This window comes from Aptenodytes forsteri, unplaced genomic scaffold (genome assembly GCF_000699145.1).
Source record: "Aptenodytes forsteri isolate BGI_AS27 unplaced genomic scaffold, ASM69914v1 Scaffold269, whole genome shotgun sequence".
NCBI classification, from domain to species: Eukaryota; Metazoa; Chordata; class Aves; order Sphenisciformes; family Spheniscidae; genus Aptenodytes; species Aptenodytes forsteri.
In genome coordinates, this window is record NW_008794418.1 from 726,976 (window position 1) to 747,962 (window position 20,987).

Genomic DNA, 20,987 nt, shown 5'->3' on the forward strand with positions numbered 1-20,987 from the left:
GTACTGCATGTTCAATTTAATAGTTTATGAATTTGAAGTGGCCGATCTATCCCTATTTTTATTATCATAAACCATTCGGACGACAAATGTTACATATATTTCCATAATACTGTTACAACTTAAGTTCATTTCATAGTTTTATTTAATACTCCTCAACCTCTGTATTTCAAAATTTATGGTGTTGCTATAAAGGTCATATACGAACAAGTGTAAGTCCTCTAAGATCTGTTATTCAGAAACACTAAGCTGATGTTAGTTTAATTGATTCTGTGGAAGCAGCGATGCTTGTAACTCCTGAGAATAAGGGCTTTTCACAAACTGGCAAACTTTCCAGTGGGTAAAATAAATATTCTTATATCCTTATATTAGAGGGTATATGAACAGCACGCAGTTATATCAACGCACCTCTTTCTTTAATGATGCAGTTTAGTTTAAATACTGTGTCCTAAAGATCCAAACGATCACGCTTTGTGGAGCACAAGCCACAAGCAAAAGCCAGTAACACCTCTCAACAGTTGACTTTCTTGGGCGCAAGCTGCATTTAGTGCAGGGCTCAAAGTAAAGCCCAAAGATTGCAATAGCTCGGACGGTTACAGGAGCCCGGGGTGACCCAAGCTGCACCGTCAAGCAGCCAAGCGAGCCTGTCTACCAACGCAGGTTCCCTGGGGGTGCCCATCAGCCTCCCCCCCATTCCCAGGCCATGCACTGCACGCACTGACATGATCCTGCAGAGCATCGGACACACCTGCTATGGGATCTCTGAGCTTTGCATCTGCACTTTCCAGGACAGATGTAATAAACCAAATTTATTGCCCCTTTTCCCCAATAGGGTTATAGAAAGATAAACAAAGAAATTTTGTTCTTCAAGGAAAGGCCCCTTGAACTTATGTATGTGACTGGGAGATTTAAGACCACTTTTCCCAGCGTAAGTCTCAGAGTAAAACTCTTCTCGTTGCATTTCTGCAGAGCTCTGGAGAAGATAGAACAGTTCATTTTTGAGGATCGTTTCACTTCAAGACAGCAAACATTTAGCTGCAGGACTGTGTGAACTGGGGTGCTGAAGTCTCCCTATGCGAGGAGGCAATTCAGAGCCTGGCCAGAAACACGGGCTTAGAAAGTTCAGTTGACGCTGCAGATTAAGGACATGAAACTAATTACGCAAGACTCATAAAGTGTTATAGAACAAATCATAATCAAATCAGGGCCGATGACAGCAGATACACGACGGGAGGAAGACCAACAGCTTGTCAGAAACCTTCTGAATGCCCCACACCTTCCTCCCATCCCCGGCCCCATTTCCCCACGTGCTTGCTCTGCAGGACAGGTTTCTGCTCCCCACCTCCCGGCCAGGCAGATGACAACCCAAATCCCACAGCTGCACCGCAGGCAAGCCTTAAACTGGAACCAGATGGGCAGCCGGCGGACAGCTGTGGGCAGCGCCGTCCCAGCCGGGGCCCAGCACCGCCAGCCATCGCTCCAGCACCCGGAGGGGCTCTCCTCCACGTAGCGCAGCCGTGCCGGGGACGGGGACTGAGACTGGGACTGCCGCTGTTACCGCCCTAACAGCTGTGACCAGACCGAGGTCTCCCCAGCACCGCACCCCTACCTCTGAGCGACGGTGCTAAAACCCGCGCCCCCCGCACGCTCCCTCCACACGCTCCCTCTGCGTGCTCTCGGCCCGAGAGCTGCCCCACGGGAAGAAGAAAACAGAGCACTGTTTTCCCTGGTAGGTTTTCTATGAGTTTTGCTGATAATAACATTATGGTTTTCCCTATGCTGGCAGTCGGATGAGAGGAGCCTGCAGCCTTCGGAGGGATCAATCCGATCGATCCCAGAGGCTCCATGTCATTTCCAGGGGATTTGCTAAAGAAGCTACTTATGTCCCTTTTTCATTTTCACCAACTCATTACCAGCTGCTGCGGCTCCCTGCATCTCAGCAGCACCTGCAGGAATGAAACCGTCCGCTCCCGTCCGCCTGATCCTGATTTAGATACCTTTTCCACAATTAAACGCCGCCGATCAGAGCTGAAGGCTAAAGGTGGGTGACACCAGCGCGTGAGGTTCATTACCCACCTCTCCCCTCCGCCCAGGCACACACAGACACTCTTTTTTCTTTTTTTTTTTTTTTTTAAAGGGCAGCCCAGCACCAGACTAAGCAACTGATCCCCTGGCTTAACTTTTAAATTAAGACCATTGTAAATTTGGGAACTTGAGAAGAGATGGAGAGGACACCCATAATCCTTTGCAAATGTCAAGTGGCTCTCGATATTGGTTACTTTTCAAAGGTAGCTAGGCTACAGCGTGCTGCAGTAATGAAAAAGCCCTGCCAGGCCCACTCCATAGGGCTTCAGTCAATATACATAATATTATTGGGCTTTGAAAGGATTAAAGATTGTTTCTTTTGCTTCCTTATAATATGGTGATCTCTTGTGCTTAAAACTCTGAATGTGCCTTCTCCTTCAGGGGAGGATGCCAGAGACCGTGGGATGCCCCATCGCTGCTCCCTCTAGCGCGCCGGAGCCTGTCCCAGCTGTACCCGTCACCCTCGGCACGCCGCCCCAAACGGCCGCCAGAGCTTCCCCAGGATTTACTTGGGCCATTCAGCCATTACTGCTGGCAAAGGCATTTCACCGTTCCTCCACGCTGAGAGTGGAAGGGGAATCGAGAATTTTTAAAAATAAAAGTTAAACAACACTGAAAATCTCCGATTATCAACAAGACCCAAGGGCGGACTGGAAAATGCTGAAATATTTGGAAAAATACCATTTTTCTCTACATACTACTCAAAAAAGTTCATAGATCTGTGTTTTGACTGCAAGAACTCAGTTCCTCACAAACACCCATTAAGTATGAGAAATCTTATTAGCACTTATTTGAATCTCCCAGGGCTACTCTGAGCTGTCATGGCAGCTTTGTCAGAGGAGGCAGTGCAGGATGAGACCCCAAAGCAACGTGACTCCTAAGGTTAGACCTCCTCTTTGAGTTCGGTGTTTCTGAAAGCATCATCTCCCACAAAAGGCACACATACACACCTTGATTTAAGGGACCTCAGACAGAGGACCTTGCAGCTGAATTATCTTCAAAACCGTATATTTTATCTTTTCAAATTTGCATTTTCTTGTTCTGATATTAAATGCATATTATTTCATTGAATACGGTGATTTTTTCTTCTCAACAACCTTGTATATATTATTATGGCAGGATTCCCTCTGACTCTCCTTTTTACGAAGCCAAATGTGAAAACTGCTGGCAAGCCTCTGCTCTCAGTTATATTCAAGAGAAATGGAGAACCTGAGATTCCCTGTAGGAGAGAGCAGGGTTTGGCATCCTGGAGGTCTGCAGAGCCTGGTGCCCCCTGCGCTCCCTCTGGTCTGGAGTGAAGCTCCTGTGACTTAATGGCAAAGACGGAGGTTTCCAACACTTGAGCTGGTGCACTTTATTAGATGTGGACTGATCCCTCGCCACTGAATCTTTACTGAAGTCATTAATCTATAACTAGTTTTCTGAAAAAAAGTAGTTGAAAATATTACTGTTTATCCCCTTACTATTCTTATGATACTACAATCTTCAACAAATGAGGTGGAGACCAGAATCTGCAAACCCAAGCAGGTGAAGAAGCAATATTTTAAGCTCAGACCATTAAAACACGGCTGGGACAAAGTATGATTTACTTTGGAAGCACTAATGAGAAGACATACAGTACAGCACCACTGTAATGCAAGGCAACACAGACGTCCTGGCACAGTAAAATGCCCAGCAAGGTCTTACACTCACTGTTTCTGACTGCGCTTATCCCAGTGGGACTCCACGGGCACTTTCACACTGAAAATTACCCGGATGAGTAACTTCCCATTTCAGCAGAAGACAGGAAAAAGGGGAAATGGAACCAAAGGAAATGTTAGAAGTTTTTACACAGTATATTAAAAACCTGTATCTCGTGAAAAATTTTAACCGAAACCCTAACGAAAGTGCTTCGCAGGTTTCAAGCCATTAATCCTAACTAAGGCTTCCTCGCTTTAAGGGCTAATCCAATGTCCACTGAATTCAAAGAAAAAACACGTAGCTGCACCAGTGAATAAACCCTTTGATTTCAGATTTATTTAAATAAGAAAAATGTTCTATATTAAAACAGCAATAAATAATATGGAGCATTTACAGACTAGATTACATGTTATTTCAGGTGCTCAAAATAGTTTTTCTGAGGTCAGGTGGGATAACCAGATGAGTGACTTCCCACTGAAGTCCCGCTGCCGGGGCGCGATGCTGCCCTGACGCACCGAGACTGAGCTCCGGCTAGCTCCGTCACAGCCAATTTAGTTTGTTTTGCAGGTTTTGGATGAGTCCTGAGTTGGCTGACACTCTGGCTGCTTGTTTATGGAAATGTAATATATTTAAGAATGATTTTGATAATTCTGCCGTGTCAACAAAATTAAAGTAATGCTCACAAAAATTTGCAGTTTTGCTTTATTATAATGCGAATTCCTTTTAGAAGTTCTGGGTAAAAGAATTAGTAAGATATGAGGATCCAAAACCCAAGACAGCCTGAGTTCTTAAGCATTTACCTTAACTTTCCAGGGCAACACGTATCCAAAATGGAATAACTGAAAGGTTCCAAATGTCTCTGGTTTGTCTCATGCTTGTGGGGATGGGCACAAAGACAGCGATGACAGACCAGTTTAGCAGCTGATATCCTTTATGAGATACCTCGAGATACCATAAACTTTCCTAACATCTTGTAAGTATTTTATAAATGTCACAAAAATCCCACTCAGACTTCAAAGGGTCTGTAAAACTCTACTGTATGGCTCTACTGCAGAAATCTGCAGGTGAGGAATCACACGTGAAATGAGGGGAGAAAGAAGAAAGAGAACCAAGGGAGCAGAACGAGACCAATCCAGAGACTGGAGACATGGACATTACACTGAGATAATGGGGAAAAAAGGGAATAAGGACTGATAAGGTGTCTATATAGTGACCAGGAGATCTTTCCTCAAATAAACTCTCTTTATAGGTATCTCACTGTCACTTTCTTCTTCTGTGATCACAGAAGTCTCAGGCTGGCATCGCGCTTCTTGTCTGGCAACTTAGAGAAACAAGACCTAACCCTGCATTGCCTGCAGGTATTATACCAACCTCTATCGGCAAACAGTTCTTAAGAGTGTTTTTAAAGACTACAGCACAAACAGCCCAAACCCATTAAAAAAAGTGAATTAAAAAAAATAAAATCAAAATATTTTAGACTGACGGGGTGATAAATTAGAGGTTAAATACCTAACAATTGTTCATGTATGACTTTGGGGATTTTCTTTTCCTTTTAATGGTAATTTTAATTTGAATTTTCAGGCCAACAGTTGTATTTCCTGAGAAATCTATACCATTCTCCTAGCAGTTTCCTTTAAATAACTGATGTATCTTCACAATCTAAATTCCGATTTAAAAGATTTGTCTGTAAGAAAATCCCAATCTCAATAAAACGTAATGCAGCTGAAGCTCTTCAAGCCAGGCTGATGGCAAGAAAGACGCAGTGAGTTTCTATTAGCTAGAATAAGTTAACAGATTCCTAGTAATCCTTTGTATTACCACTAAACACCGGAATACAGATGCCACATTGTAAGTGAAGATGGATTTTTAATTTCTGGAAAAGTAAGATCCCATGCACACCTTGTGCTGGGAAGACGATGAAGGAGGGAGTGGTGTGTGTTAGACCTTCGCCAATAAAAGGTTTCACATTGCAGAGGTCCATGGGATGCTGCAGAATGGTAAAGTCATTCATCACATGTATTTAAAGTTGAATTTGCCAATATTTTATGGTATTGGATTTTATTTCTATTAACATTTTATGCTGAAATTACAGAATGATTCGTGAGTACTGAATTTTTGATTGCTTTTATACTTGCTGGGACACTATTAACGTTGATTTACGTTAATAGCACTGTAAGAAGATATTAACAATGAAATTTCCAAAAGCACTTAGCATCCCATAATTGGAGTTAAATGACAAAAAAAATGAGGGGATAATAGAGTATAGAGGGAGACAGAATTTTTGACAATACTCCCTCTAAACTGTATTTTTCAGGAAGAATTTGTGCAGAACAATTTTATAAAAGAATAAAGTTACCCATCAAGAAAGAGAACACTTTGTGTACTGACTAAGCAATGTGACGGCAAATTGAGATGTAGGTCAAGCACCATCTCCCTCAGGCGCTGGAGACAAACCGAGGATCTCAGGGGGAGACAGAATTTTTGACAATACTCCCTCTAAACTGTATTTTTCAGGAAGAATTTGTGCAGAACAATTTTATAAAAGAATAAAGTTACCCATCAAGAAAGAGAACACTTTGTGTACTGACTAAGCAATGTGACGGCAAATTGAGATGTAGGTCAAGCACCATCTCCCTCAGGCGCTGGAGACAAACCGAGGATCTCAGGGGAACGTACGGATTTTACATCTTCATACCAGATGGGTGCCGACAACTGCAAGTCTGTAGAGCACTTTTCTGGACTGAAATCCAGGAAACAGCAGTAGGAAGCTGATACAGGAATGACATTAAACAGGATAGAAATAAGCCAAGTTTCGTCTTTTGAGGCTGAGAGAATGAAGTTTCTCAAGAGAATGATATAAAATTCAACAACAGGTGAAGTACACAGAGATGTGGGACAGGGAGCAGCAGAAGTGAGGTGTGCTTGTCTCTGATCCAACACTTGCATTTGCCTGTTCTCCTTGCACGGCAGTCGTGCCACAAATTATACCTGTTATAGGCTGCATGTGGATGGAGATCTATACCAAGCTACACCACTACCAGCTCTAGCCCAGAAAAATTACTGTACGGCAATCTAAATGAGCCGTTCCCTAGGAAAAATAAATTAAAAAGCTTTAGGTTTTCAGTTTTTTTACCAGAAGGGTTGACAAGTGCTGGAACAGGCTGCCCATGGAAGTGGTTGAGTCACCATCCCTGGAGGTATTTAAAAGACGTGTAGACATGGTGCTCAGGGACATGGTTTAGTGGTGGACTTGGCAGTGCTGGGTTAACGGTCGGGCTTGATGGTCTTAAAGGTCTTTTACAACCTAAACGATTCTATGGTTCTATGATTCTAAAAAAGTTCTTTCCCACTTGATACTCCATGCATGAAGGCAGTGACAAAACCTCACAGCACTGGTCTACCGTTAACACCTTGGCCCCTTCTGACTTATCGATTCTTGGTAGTCACTGGACAGCATGATGTTCTACCGATGGAAGTCCTCAGCAAGTTTAAGAATTAGCTCTAGATGACTAAGGTACCAGAAGGAGTAGAAACAGGATGAATGTTTTCAATTTCACTGCATAAAATCTCTCTTCAAATTGAGCAGTTTCTACGCTTTGTTTCAATCATCACATGCATATCTCAGGACATTCAGTAAACTCATCCTGAAAAATAATAAAATGGCTTGGTAAAAGCTGCTATCTGACCCAATGGGGTTGTCTTTACATTCTTATGCTAGGACTGTGCAGAAGACTTCATCCTTGGTTGGAGGTGGGCTGCCCGCATGACAGCCAAGGAGGTGCTGCAGAAAGCATCTCACTCAATGGAAGATGCAAGAGGTGAAACTAGCCCAAACAGAGAATTCTCATTTCACAGAACACTTACGACTTTCTTTGATCTCAACTCAGGCTAAAACAAATTTAATTTTTTTTTTAACAGAATTTCCACAAATTCTACTTTGATATCACTCATATATTGTTTTTAAACCTTCTCTTTCCATTAAAAAAGCATCAAAGTGCTTTTTGTTAAAAAGTGCTGCAATGCACTTCACTGTTTTCAACATGTGCAGTTAAATTGCTCATTTAGTCAGTCAAAGAACATATAGGGCAATGTGACAAATTATATGAAAACTTGGAACAAAAAAGTAAACTTGAAACAAAAATCTTAAAATAGACTATATAAAGAAACAAAACCCAACACTTGATTTGCTTCAAGTAGATCTGGAAAAAAATGCAAAAAGTGTTTGTATAGATGTGTTTTATCAGTTTTGTTCAAATGACATTTTTGTGGGGGGAAGAAGAAAGAAGATATGCCAAAACATTTTCAGCCATTTTTAATCAAGAAAATAACTATGAAAATACTACGCTGGAAGAAGGTCATTTTGTCATTTTACTCTGACCAGGAAGGAAAACCATGTCAGAGTTTTGTTAAAAAGAAATCGTACCAGCGTAATTTTATGGTCCACTAAAATGTGGAAGAAAGTCATATTAGAAGTCCAATTACACAGTAATGAACAAAAAGTCTTGACTGTACTTAGGAAAATAAACACGTAGCAATAGCAATCTTACCAAAGTGATGACACATCGGGCGTGTTATTCAAAAATGACAACAGCCAAGGAAATCTGAAATAGGACCAAACCCAGCTCTGTTTGAGATCTACAGACTTACTGATTTTAAGGTCAGAGGGAATGCTGGGATCTCAGTGTCTAATGATTTCATCCCCAAATTTAGATATGAAGCTGCTGTTGCAGCTTTTTTCAAAATATAAAATAATATATAAAGAAAAGCATAAATCTTAATGTAAAGACTTCAGCTGAATCTGAATCTTACCAGCTGATCTGTGAGATCGGCTGGTAAATTGGCTAATTACCCCATCTCTTACCAACACACAACTTATCTCCAGTCTGTGTCTAGCTGCAGGTTACAGCCATTGGCACATGGAGTTGTCAGCTGGGGAACAAGTTCTTTTGTCTGACCGCAAACAATAAATATACTGGTCAGTAAATGCAAGATTTGTTATTATACAAAAGTAAAAAGAATTTTTGTTTTGAAAGATTAGACAATATTTCCTTTCAATGGAAGAACAACTGTTTCATAGACAGAGATGTATTTTGGCTACAGCTACCTTCACCTAGTTAAAAACAAACAAACAAAAACCCAAACGCCTTTTATCAGCAGGAACTATATTTGCTTACACAGAAAAGATCTGTCCAGACCAGAGTAAATAGATCAAATGGAGCTGACATGCTACTAAATTTAATATGCATCCTCTCATCTTTAAAATTCCTATCTACCCACAGAAGATCTGTCAGCAGACCAGAGTAAATAGATCAAATGGAGCTGACATGCTACTAAATTTAATATGCATCCTCATGTCTTTAAAATTCCTATCTACCCATGCATTTAAAAGGTAGTTTTGTGGGCTTCTTAAGTAATTATATTTCAATAACAGGCAAGAGTATAAACACGTGGAAACTTAACAACAAAAATACTGATACATAAATTAAAAACCGATTGATGGATAGATAACTTAGATGAATTGTTAAATTGGCATACGATTGGAAAAAAACAACAGATCAAACACTTGTGTAGTGTCCCGGCTCAGCAGACTGTGATAGATACATATCCAAATTAACAGCTAGATGTGTACCCAAACTAACAGCTAAGCAGACATAACAAATGGGTAAGTGCTTAGATAGTTGGCTAAGTAGTTGATATACAAATGCACAGCCAGGTGCTGGTGAAATGAATGGATAGGTACCAGGGTGTAAAGGAGAAATACAGAGCTACAGAACCAGGTGTATGAGGACAAAAATTGTCCCTCATTCCATCACTTTCCTGGATGTTCTCCCACAGCCCGTTTCCAACCTGCTCTTTCACTGTGGCAGAAGTACCATCTCCAGTGGGGCTGACACTACAGCCTGAGGGGACCAACACCGAGAATACTGCCCCACGAGAGCAGAGCTGATACTAGGGCACCAGAAAATGACTATTTCTGGAGCAGAAGTATCAGAAAAAGGTGGATTGTACATGGAGGAGCTTCTGAGAACAGTAGAGAGGAGGTGGCCTTGTCCCTGACAGCAAGCACTGATCTCTGTGACGCCGAATCCTCCTGACGGTCCAGCGCCTCGCTCGCCTCTAGTAGCTATGCCACTGGCTAGCGCCTGCAACTTCTCAAGTGGAAAAATGTAATTTTATTAAGGCTCTTCTAGCTTCACTTTCAGCATCTGCACTGCAGCAGAGCATACAAAGAAAGGTTATGAAGAATTTCTCATTACGGCCATGGGTGCAGGATTCATAACATCCCCCAGCCAACCTCCATTTGCTTCCCTCTGTTAATAAAGCACACGCTCAGTCCACCTGCCTCCCCGGCCCCTCGCCGCGCTGCCCACAGATGCCCCAGCCCTGGGCCACCCAGTGCATCACACCCTCATCCTTCACGGACGGGAAACTCCTTCTGCTTTGCCTTCTCTAAATTCTTATTTCATAGGCACCTTCGTTTGCAGACCTCCTCTTGGAGGCCCAGAACTGTAATTAATCCATGTCACAGGAAAGATGTAGTGTCGGTAGAATTTATGACTGGCTCTGAGCTGCCGTGATGAGCAGGGGCACCTCAGCCCCTTGTGATATAAATGCCTCTGCTAATTGGATTGCGGGAGCTAATCAGAAGCTGGAGAGAGAATGAACACGCTCAGCCTCCCCGCTGCTGGTGCGGGCTGATAAAGCCAGCAGCTGCGCTCGGGGAGGAGGTGCAGGAATCACATCCCCATGCAGAGCCTCGCCCGAGATGGCTATCGCAGGGTGCCCACGGCTGCAGCGGGGCGGGGTGGCCGCGCAGGCAGAGGAAGGGAGGACCGCAGTCGGCCGAGGAAGGTTTCACTTCCAACCGCGGGCAGATGTGCACAGCAGTGCACGGAGCGGGTGTGCGCACGTACGTGGGTGTGCACAGGTGGCCCGCGAGAGGTGGGAGGCTGGTGAAAAGCCCACATGGTCCTGGCAGGCTGTCTCCAGCCAGAACCCGTCAGAAGAGCTGTGAGCATCCCGACCGGCCGCTCTGGCAGGCAGCACCACGGGCAGCCCTGGGCCAGGGTATGTTGGTGGCACCGCAACAGCCGCCTGGCTTCCCCGGTGTAGCAGACACCCCCATGGGCCCTCAGCAGTCCTTAGGGTCTCCATTGCTGACCTCGAGCATTAGAAAGGGGGCTGAACACTCAATGATCCCAATACCATGTCTCTTGATACCTTTGGTACGTGCCTTTCCCCAGAAAGACAGAAAACCAGAGGGATGAAGGTGGAAGAAACGTGACGAGGACATTCCTGCAGTAGGTAGGGTTGGCTACGCCAGGAGCAAACTGGGCAAGTGTCACCTGCTAGGTGCTCCACACACCACATGGGCCGTCAGATGGATGGCAGGCGGGCGGGAGATGGCTCCCCAGGATGGGGTCAGGCTGCCCTTGAGATGGATCCAACCACAACCTTTAGAGCAGCTTCAAGCTCCGTTATCATCCCCACCTTCTGGCCAGGGTGGACCCGCTCATGGGGAAATGGGAAGAGCCCTGGCCAGAGAGGTCTGACCTCACTCTGCACCTGCATGTGCACAAACCGGGCATGCGCAGGTCCCTGCTGGAGAACGTTATTTTTTTTGCAGTCTAAGGCTCTTCCACATTCAAACAGCTTTTAGTCTCCTCCAAGTCCTTCGTATTGCCCTTTATTTTCCTCTCTGCCTCCCTTTCTTGCAAATACATGGATTTGAAAGTAAATCCTGAAAATGATGACTAAAAACAGTAATCCCTCCTTACAGAAATACTTTCCCACCTTCTTAAATCTTTTTGGAGGCGCAAGGGAAAATAACCCTTGTATTTATGCAAATTTAAAAGTGGCGTGTGATGATGGAAACAAAACAGTGCTGGACTGCAGCCAAGGCATGGCACCGATGGGGCCTCTCAGCTGCTCGCCTCCCGATTCTTCGGGGGAAGCAGCTGTAGAGAAATGAAAATGCAGAAGCCCCCACGCACACCCGCCGCCGCCCGCACACGCATTCCAGCACCCGTCACCTCGGAGGCGGCAGGACACCGGCGCCGGGCACGCGCGGCCACGCACCGGACGCGGGCTCTGGCCAGGCGCTGCCTGCAGCCGCTGCCCGAAGCACCCTGTCGTCCCCCACAAGCCTCCCTGTCCCGCTGTTCCCGATTCCCCTTTCAGGAATTTACAAACATTTTCCGCAGATCAATATCTGTATTGATTATTCATTGTGAGCAAGTCGTGTGTCTTTGGTGATCCAACCTGGCAGAGTGAGCAGCCAAAGGCTGCTGCAGTTACGGGGGGGGGGAAAAAAAGAAAAAAAAATCCACAGAAGGCAAGAGGGACCCAGATCTTGCTGGGTTTGCCACTGCCAGCAACGGAGATGGATGGAGAGGAAGGAAGAAAATGGGAACGGCATGAAAAAGAATGAAGAGATGAGGGAGCTGAGGAGAGAAAGCGAGAGCAGGAAAAACAAAGTCACCGCTGGAGAACTGGTGCCGGGGCACGCCGGCAGCCTGGAGAGATTCCCAGCCTCGCGCTCGCCGTTCTGCACACAGATGCGATGGACTTATTGCTCCGGGAGCGAAAAGTGACTCACGGTTTTGGTATCTGCTACGTAAGAGCTTTGGGGGGATTCCTTGGCTGGCTGACAGAAAGGGAAGAAAGCAGCAGCAGTGAGGTAAAACGCGATCCCTTCCTCCTGCCTTCCTGGGAATACGCGTCGCCCGGGCTGGCTGGAGCAGCTTGCTGCTCGCTTATGATATGCAAAAGGAGAATAATTAAAAGCGCCAGCATCACTTGCAAAGTGAGTAAACACAAAGCCTTTCAAAACATGCTCTTCAGCTAATGAGAAGCTGTAATTTCTTATACTTAAAGGCAAAAAAGACACTGATGAGACTCAGTGGAGTGTGTGTGCATGCGCGCCTGCGTGTGTGTGCATGTGTTTGTAGATATGAGAGAATCAGTTAATTGTTGATGATGTTTAGAAAAGGGATTATGAGAAAAGACACTGAAATGATGACAGGGAACATCTTGGATCAGAGCCAAAGAAATAAAATAATCAAGGACAATCAAGCCTGCAGCTCCAGAGAAAGCGCCGACTGTTCTGCCGGGGACTTGGAAGGAATTTCCCCGCGCTGCCGAGCTGCAGCTGGAATACGTGCTTGGCACCAGGAGGGAGAACTGCAAGGAGCAGTTTGCTTGGAGCATGAAACAACAGAAGAGAGAACTATGGAGCTGTGCTATAATTCAGAGGTTAAACAGCTTTGTCTGCTTATGTGTCAGATGGAGACTCATTTTTGCCCACATCTGACCTGCTCTCTGAAAATGCAACTTCTGAAATCCTCTGAATGCAAGCAGAAGCTGACGATTCTCCATACGCCTCTCCAGAACTGCTGTGACGTTACGAAAACAAAGAAAAGGGAGCTTGAAGAATTAAGTTCTCCTGTGACTGCAGGACCTGATGGACCTGACCATGGGAACTGGCTCTGGAATCGATTTCTTCCTTAATTCTGGAAATTGGAACCCACTTACTCCAGGTGGGGGGTTGCAGCTCACTGCCTCCAAGCACACAGGAAAAGTGACAGTCATCGGGAATACCAGGAGCAAGCTTTCCTTCCCACCTGAGCATCTGATTGCTGTCCTGAACGAATGGATTTTAATAAATGTTGGCTTTCTCTTGGGCTGAAGTTGGGTGGGGAGAGAGGATAGAGGGAAATTTAAACCATCTTGTGACTGTTATGTTGTAAGTGAGCTACAGAAATGCCATCTCTTTGTTTTGGATGTTAAACTCCGTCTTACTTCATTGTTGCTGAATTTTGGCACGTTACACTCTGGGCTTCTCCAGCAGCAGAAACATATGGTCTATTAAAGTGGGAATCTTTGGGGACGCAGAGGCAGAGAAACGAGCCAATCATACATGGCTTTTCCACATTTCATGTTTTTCAGCATTTGCAGAAAGCTTTTCGGATGGTATGTATGTGTGCGTGCACCAGGGAGGGCGGGAGGGGGAGAGGGGGTGCGCAAGAGGGGGAGCGAGCGCATGGCAGGAGCAGGCACAATGTTGGGGTATGTCTGTCATGGATGGAGCGGTCGGTCCGTGCTGCCAGGCAGACACCCCTTCCCCTGTGCTGGGGCTCTGCTGAGCCTGCTCAGACCTGAGCTGAATGTTAAATGCAGAGGACTAGATTAGCATACTAACCAAGTCATGTCAACCCCCGGCAATCAGCAAATGGCCATCTCCTCGCTACAGCCAGTGTGGCAGAGCCTGCCAGATGCTTAACCGTGTCCTTTGTCAGATCGCTTTTTATGTTTGTATTTAGCTTTTGTTTTCCAATCAGACCCTAGAAATTCATTAACAAGAATGAAAGGCAGAGATGCAAAAACCTATAATGAAAACAAATGATCTATTTAAATGGTGCTCAGGCTGAAAGGAGGAGTCTCACAGCACTGGGACCAGAAGAGAAGAAAATCCTGCAGCCTGGAAAATGCCTGGACACATGCATGTCCTTTCCCGTGCCAAGGCTCCAAGGAGACAGCTGCTAGAAAGCCGGTGGTCTGTGTAAGGATGTTGTAGTGTTGTCTTTACAGAGCCTCAAAGAAATGCCAGCAACTGGCCAAAAAGAGAAGTCTTCGTTGTTCCCACTCTGGCTGCTGTAATTACTACTACTGCTACTAGATGGGCTTTAATTAGGAAAGAAGTTTCAGTGCCCGTGAACGTAAACTTTTAAAATCATTTGAGTTCATTCACATTGTTCCTCCCATTCTGAAACAGCAGCAGTGGTGCTGCAGCTGAACAGCGAGGGCAGCCCCTGAAGAGAGGGCACGCTTCAGTGTGTGCTGCAGGTGACACCGGGGACGAGGCGCTGCCTCCATGCCCGGGAGCTTCAGCGCGCAGCCCAGCCAGCAGCATGTAAACGTAAACTTTTAAAATCATTTGAGTTCATTCACATTGTTCCTCCCATTCTGAAACAGCAGCAGTGGTGCTGCAGCTGAACAGCGAGGGCAGCCCCTGAAGAGAGGGCACGCTTCAGTGTGTGCTGCAGGTGACACCGGGGACGAGGCGCTGCCTCCATGCCCGGGAGCTTCAGCGCGCAGCCCAGCCAGCAGCAGGGATGCGAGAGCTGGTGCAGCAGGCTGTTCGGATGTCTTCGTCTCCTGTGTTACTTCTTAAACAAATTATTTCACAAATGTTAACGTCGCCTAAACTGTCATATGGTTGTGGAGAATAAAAAGATTTAATCCAAGCATGGCCTTGTTATCAGGATCTATCAAATGAAAATTTGAAATAATCTGTATTGTATGATTTTTGTTTTTAAATGGTATGTGTGGGCTTTAAATATCACAGAGGCATAGCTTACATATTTGTCAACAGGATTTTTATGCAAATATGAATGTGGAGAGGAAGAGTATGTGAGCAGGCCCAAAGCTCCCCGTGTAGTTTGCGTGTGCAAGTCTGTGAGGTCAAAAACAGGGACAGAGCCTGTCCGCACAGCCCGGCGATACTCTCCCTGGCTGCTCACATCTCAGTGCGGAGCCTGAATACAGCATCCCTGAGAACGTGCCACTGTCACAGGAATTTTCTGAGCTCTGAGAGCCTGTGTAATTTATACTTTTGGGAAGCAGGAACGTTAGCAGGGGAAAAGGAAAATGTGTTTCAGCCCCCTCTGTAATTTTGTCCTCTGCTCTTACTGCAGGCTGGGTGGTATGGGCAAAGGCTCTTCGGCTCTGTGTGTGTCTAGTGAGGTATCTCCACTAATTCCAGCTGATTTACACTGGCTAAGAACCTATAGCTTAAATGTTTTAAAGATAGACAAAGATTTTATCTGTGGAAGAAACTGGAAGGAAATCTCTCATGCGTTTCAACACCTGCCATATGTCCAGATCTTCCAGTAAGGAAAACAGCAACCGAATCAGCCAATGTTTAAGGAAACTTCTCTAATTTACACATGGTAAGGACATGCTGGATAATCTTACTCATTATAGTTTAATCTACCTTCACAATTAGATAAACAAACTGAAACCATTAAGAATCTTCAAAATTTATCCTAGACTATAACCAGTCCTCATCATCAAACTTCTAATTGTAAACCAAACTTTTAATTGTAAACACTGCAAATAGTGGTGAAATGTTTGCTGCTTGCTAGGGATTCCTACCAACCACTGTTGGACTATTTATGATGTGGGACCAGAGAGTTTTGCAGCCGCTGAAATAAAATCATGTTTTCACAGTAGCTTCTGAAAGAGCCTTGTGCCAGTTAAAAAAAAAAAAAAAAAAAAAAAAAAAAAAAAGTATTTTGGGAAATCACACGAGAACTGTCTATCATATATGCCAGCATATCACCCAGGTGATGAGCTACAAATACTTTTCCATTCTTCTTTCAGTATTGAAATAAAATAGAGGAAAGTTACTAAAAATACGTTACATTCTTATGCCAGAAGATCAAGACATACTTAAATTGAACAACAACCTGGAAAAATATTAGCAAATAGAAAGGCTATGGCTTTGGGGGGGAATCCCTTATTTGGCATGTTCATCAGTAATTAAGGACGTTTCTTACCTGCTCAATGATCAGAACAAACTTTAGGCAGTACCTGCCAACCCCAGAAACAAACAATGATTTTCCAGCCTTTTCCTTGCTGTCAGTAAAACCTGCAATTCAGAGCATGTGCTCCACTGCCTGACTGCAAAATAAACCTGTCTCCCTCAAGGAGAAAGCTGCAGTGCAAATGTTATTTGCCCTCTGATATGGAAGCATGAAGTTCTCTGGATGTGGCAGTTACCATGGCCACAAACCAAACCAGCCCGGCAGAGGCGAATCCGGCTCCCAGCCGCCCCCTGTCCTCCCGCCGGACGGGGGGATGCTGTGTGCCCTGCGATTTTCCCCGGGCGCGTCCACAACAAGTGCTTTAAGTGCAGCAGGGCTGATGCCATGGCAGCAATACAGAGGATTTAGGGTGCAGGAGCTGATAAGAACTTCAGCGGGCAGACGTAGTGCCCTGGAAAACAAAAATATTCCTATCGAGCTTTTTCTCTGCCCAGGAATCTTTGAAGTCAGGCTGTGTTGCTCCTTGTTTGTTCCAGCGGAAGGTGTTAAAAAGAAATCTCGGTGACATGACAGGATGTGACTCGCTATCTTCAGAAAACAAGTTCTGGGTGTTATTAACAAATGCCCCCTTGTACTGTGAAATATAGCGTTGGTCTTAACTTTCTCCACTTTCTTCGCACTTACTGAAGAGCAATTAGCCAATAAACAGGTAATTATAATAATATCCTATAATAAAACCTATGACAACTATAGCAGCAATATGAACAATGCCATTTTCCTCACCAGGCTAGGTTGAAATCAAAGCCTTCAGTTTAATAACCAAGTCTATTTTAGATCCAAAGGGAAAACCGAGACTAGCATGCAGAAGAGAGTTCCTATTTACAAGGGGAGGTAACGGAGCCGTATTCTACTGACACCGCTTGCTCTTCACAGAACTAAAATTGTTGATTTTCCTTCCTGCAGCTGGTTAAGGGTTTGGGCCTCTTCTTGAGGCAAGTGAGCCTCACAGTATCTTGCCCTTCGGTGAAATAAAATTATACCTGCTTGTACCAGCTGTACCATTTTTTAAAGTTACAATTCTGCTAAAAAAGCCAGTTTTCACATGGACATTTAGAAGTACTTTTTTCTTCTTAAGGCTTTCTCCTTGCCAAACTTTAGTCTAACTAAAGTCAGTGCTTATGTAGCTCAGAAATATTTCTAAGTAACAGAAATTTGTACTACTGCGTTGTTATCCTGAAATACAGCACAGTTTTGCTTAAACTGAAAACTCATTTCAGGAGGAAAATCACAGCTTGAAAATGAAAGTTTCTAACAATTAAGAGAAAGATAAAAACCAGTGGATACAGTGAAAACAGACATGTACCCTGGATTCTAGCAACTATACAATTTCTACACATTTGTCATACAAATACATTAAATACAACAATATTGTGATTATCAGTAAAAACAGGGGCACAGTTACCTGCCTGCTTAGCGCTATTTGTGCATACCAATGTACTACAAACTAAACAGGCTTCTATCTTATTTCCACTTGCAGTGAAGTATTTCCCTACTAATCCCATACGGCTTGCTTTTCGCCGTGTGTACTTGTCTCTTCAATGGAATTAAACCTGCAGTTTAAATTAACTGAGATGCTCAAGCCAACCATCCACAAAGTTATCTAGTACGTTCACTGGCCATCTTTATTCTGTTTCACCCATATACCAATTTTCGTTTTGTTAGGTTTTGTTTCACTTTCTCACAGTCCAATCTTCCCACTCTACAGCCAATCTGATGAAGTTGTGAGGTCGGTGGATTCCCTCTGCATATTACTACTTTTTCTGCCACAGTCATTAATGAAAACAGTAAACAGATTGGTCCCAAAATGGATTCCATTTGTAGATGCTGGATGTTTTTAAAGAATACTTACGATTTACAATACAACAAAAATCAGTCAAGACATAATAGCGCGAAAAAGGCACAATCAACCGCACGTGTTATCTCTCCAAAATGTTTCAAAATTTCTCCATTTCAAACTCCTTTATCGTTCCTGCTCTTCCACCTCTCTTACCTTCTGCCTGCTTTTCTGTTCTTTCTCTGTTCCATCCATCTTTCCCTCTCATTCTCAGATCAAAGTCAAGAATACTAGTTCAAGCTCAGGGAAGGTGGGAGTTCAGCGTTAATATTCCTCACCCAAATCTTTGGATTCAGTTTACAACATCTGAAGAGCATTATGCACCCCACACACAAAGGATTCCAAGGCCTGAAAAGTTTCCTGACTAAATGGGAAAAAGTAGATGCTTTACTCAGGATCCTCCGAGATATTAAGAGCACAAAGAGAATGAATGTCTTTGCCCATCACAGAATTTCCCAAGGTTGCCATTTAATTTATAAGTCTGATGATTCTCAAGAAATTGAAGTGCGCACTTATGTTGTAAACAAAAAACTTCAGATAAAAACGTATGAAGAAAGCAAGAGAGAAAGCTTCCTTGAAGGATAAAAAAAACTTCCAAAAAGTAAATACAGGAAAAAATCCAACTCCAAACTTACCCTTCTCAGTTTTTCATCTAGATAGAGGATACTGATGAGTATTTTTTGAAGCCTACCATTAATCTTTCTATTGCTATTGATATTACACAAGGTTAGTTTGATATTATGGAGTATCCCAGATATCATGAATGACTTTATAATGACTCAAGATATACAGATATATTAAAACTAGGTACTTCACAGTGACTCAGTGAATTCTAGTTACACGAAAAATAATTCTGAATGAAATTACTACATTTGGACAATAGGTACTTTTTCAGTGCCAAATCTAATGGTGGAGACTAGTAGGAAGAGAAGGGATATTTTTTTCCTGTGTTCAGGAAGATGTTTTTTCTGCCAGCACAACATTTACCATAGTTTTGGGAAACTGAATCTCTAAGAATTGAAACAGACTGAATGTGATTTACTTTCAACAATTCACATCACATGCAAAACAAAATGGGTCAGGAGTCTCGTTATTTTCTCATCTTTCCTTATGCCTGTTTGACTATGACAGAAATTCAAGGGACAGTTTTCCTGCTAAGAAGATTAAGCCAAAGACACTAATCATTTGGCCTGTTCTTTAACGACAGAAACTAACAGTTAGGGCCAACATAAATAATTAAATAACAGAGCCCTGATGGTTCCTCACCAGCCCACGTAGAACTATAGTCTGACAAGGTATCAGCTTGAAAACATCCAGCAAAAAAAAATATCTATGGGTGGTCTTGTTCAAAATTCATCTTACTGCATTGAAAATAAGATCAGCAAACATTACTGACCAGCAAGTCAGGTGCTAAGAAATGCTTCATGCAGATGGCATTTATAAAAAAACCATAGAGCCATCAGAAGAAAGAGCGAGCAAACACTGCTGCTGACCAGAATGGCAGAGGATAAATGACACAAAGAACTCCAAAATCTCTGCCTGAGAACAGCATGGTTGTATTACATGTTAATCACATCTCTCTTAATCTATGTTATTTACATTACACATCCCAGGAGGGCTACCAACACAAAAATCACTTCTACAAGGCTTAAGAAAATTAGGTCATAGAAGATCTCCCTACCTCAGTATGGAAATGTGGAGATGATGTCACAAGATTCAGCGCCAACGAGTGGAGTAGGGGAGATGATTCCTATTCAGACTGGAAGAAGTTGGTACAAACTCTCCAGATCAATGCCTGCAAATGAAAGAATATGAAGTATATAAGGAATCCTGAAGAGTTTGGAATAATGCACCAAAAGAACCAGAAGTTTGTTTATAGCATGGAGTTGTTAATATTTTTTTATCTGTGTTCAGCTCCAATTCAGTCAACATTCCCAACCGTTCTACCTCTCCTGCAACTGAAAGCTGACCTGTAGCATCTTTATATGATAGGTACATGTTGCGTTCCAGACAGCTGCACTTTCCAGCTTCCGGGCTTAATATAGAAAAGACTGTATCAGCTACATTTAGGTGGCCTTGCCAATGGAAAACCTACAAGTTTATCTGTACCATGGACTCTGACTCGTCCATCAGCACAGATAGAAGTTCTGTGGTCTTATTTTTCTGTTTTAACCACTGCAGCTCAGTACTGTTGCTCATGTAACAAGCAGGGGAGTAGATGGATAAGGAAGGAAAACAAACACAATGAAGAGTTAGGAGAAACAGTTGGATTCATGAGAAGCCTTCTGCTTCCCAAAGAAAAGCGTCACTTTCAGCGCACAGCTTGGCATCCAGATGGATGACTGAACAGGAGGTGTGATGCAACCGATGTCAGGAGGTCTCCAGGATGGGAACTCTTCCATTCCGATGGTCGTTCTTGTTGCAGACCCACCTCTGCAGCTGTCGTGCATTTACAAGTAGGAATTACAGAAGCCTAGTGAAATAGTTTGCCTCTCCCCAATTTGTTACTCCTCTGTCTACCTTCTTCTACACTTGAACTCATTTTACCATTTTCTTTCTTGGTAAGAGTGTTGTATATCAGCCTCGGCCTTGGATGGCATCTGACAAGGAGAAAAAGCACGCAGAACTCTAGCATGGGCTTGAGAGAGAAATCCTGGCCAGCTGATGGTTATATCAGCTGAGACTGCAACCTGCCAGTCTGCAAATCCCAGTCACGGGCAGAGCCGTGGTGAGACGATGCCTCCTTCTCGCCCTGACTTAGGGAGCTTTAGCCTGAAAGTGAG

At 43.8% G+C, this 20,987-nt stretch overlaps 1 long non-coding RNA gene across 1 annotated transcript in view; it reads right to left on the minus strand.

Annotated features, from left to right (window-relative positions):
* Nucleotides 1-19,992, minus strand: part of LOC103907288 — an 86,556-nt gene extending 66,564 nt beyond the window's left edge. The window contains exon 1 of the long non-coding RNA XR_658079.2: nt 19,886-19,992. This is a non-coding gene — a long non-coding RNA (uncharacterized LOC103907288). The remainder of the gene's footprint in view (nt 1-19,885) is intronic.
* Nucleotides 19,993-20,987: the final 995 nt, after the last annotated feature.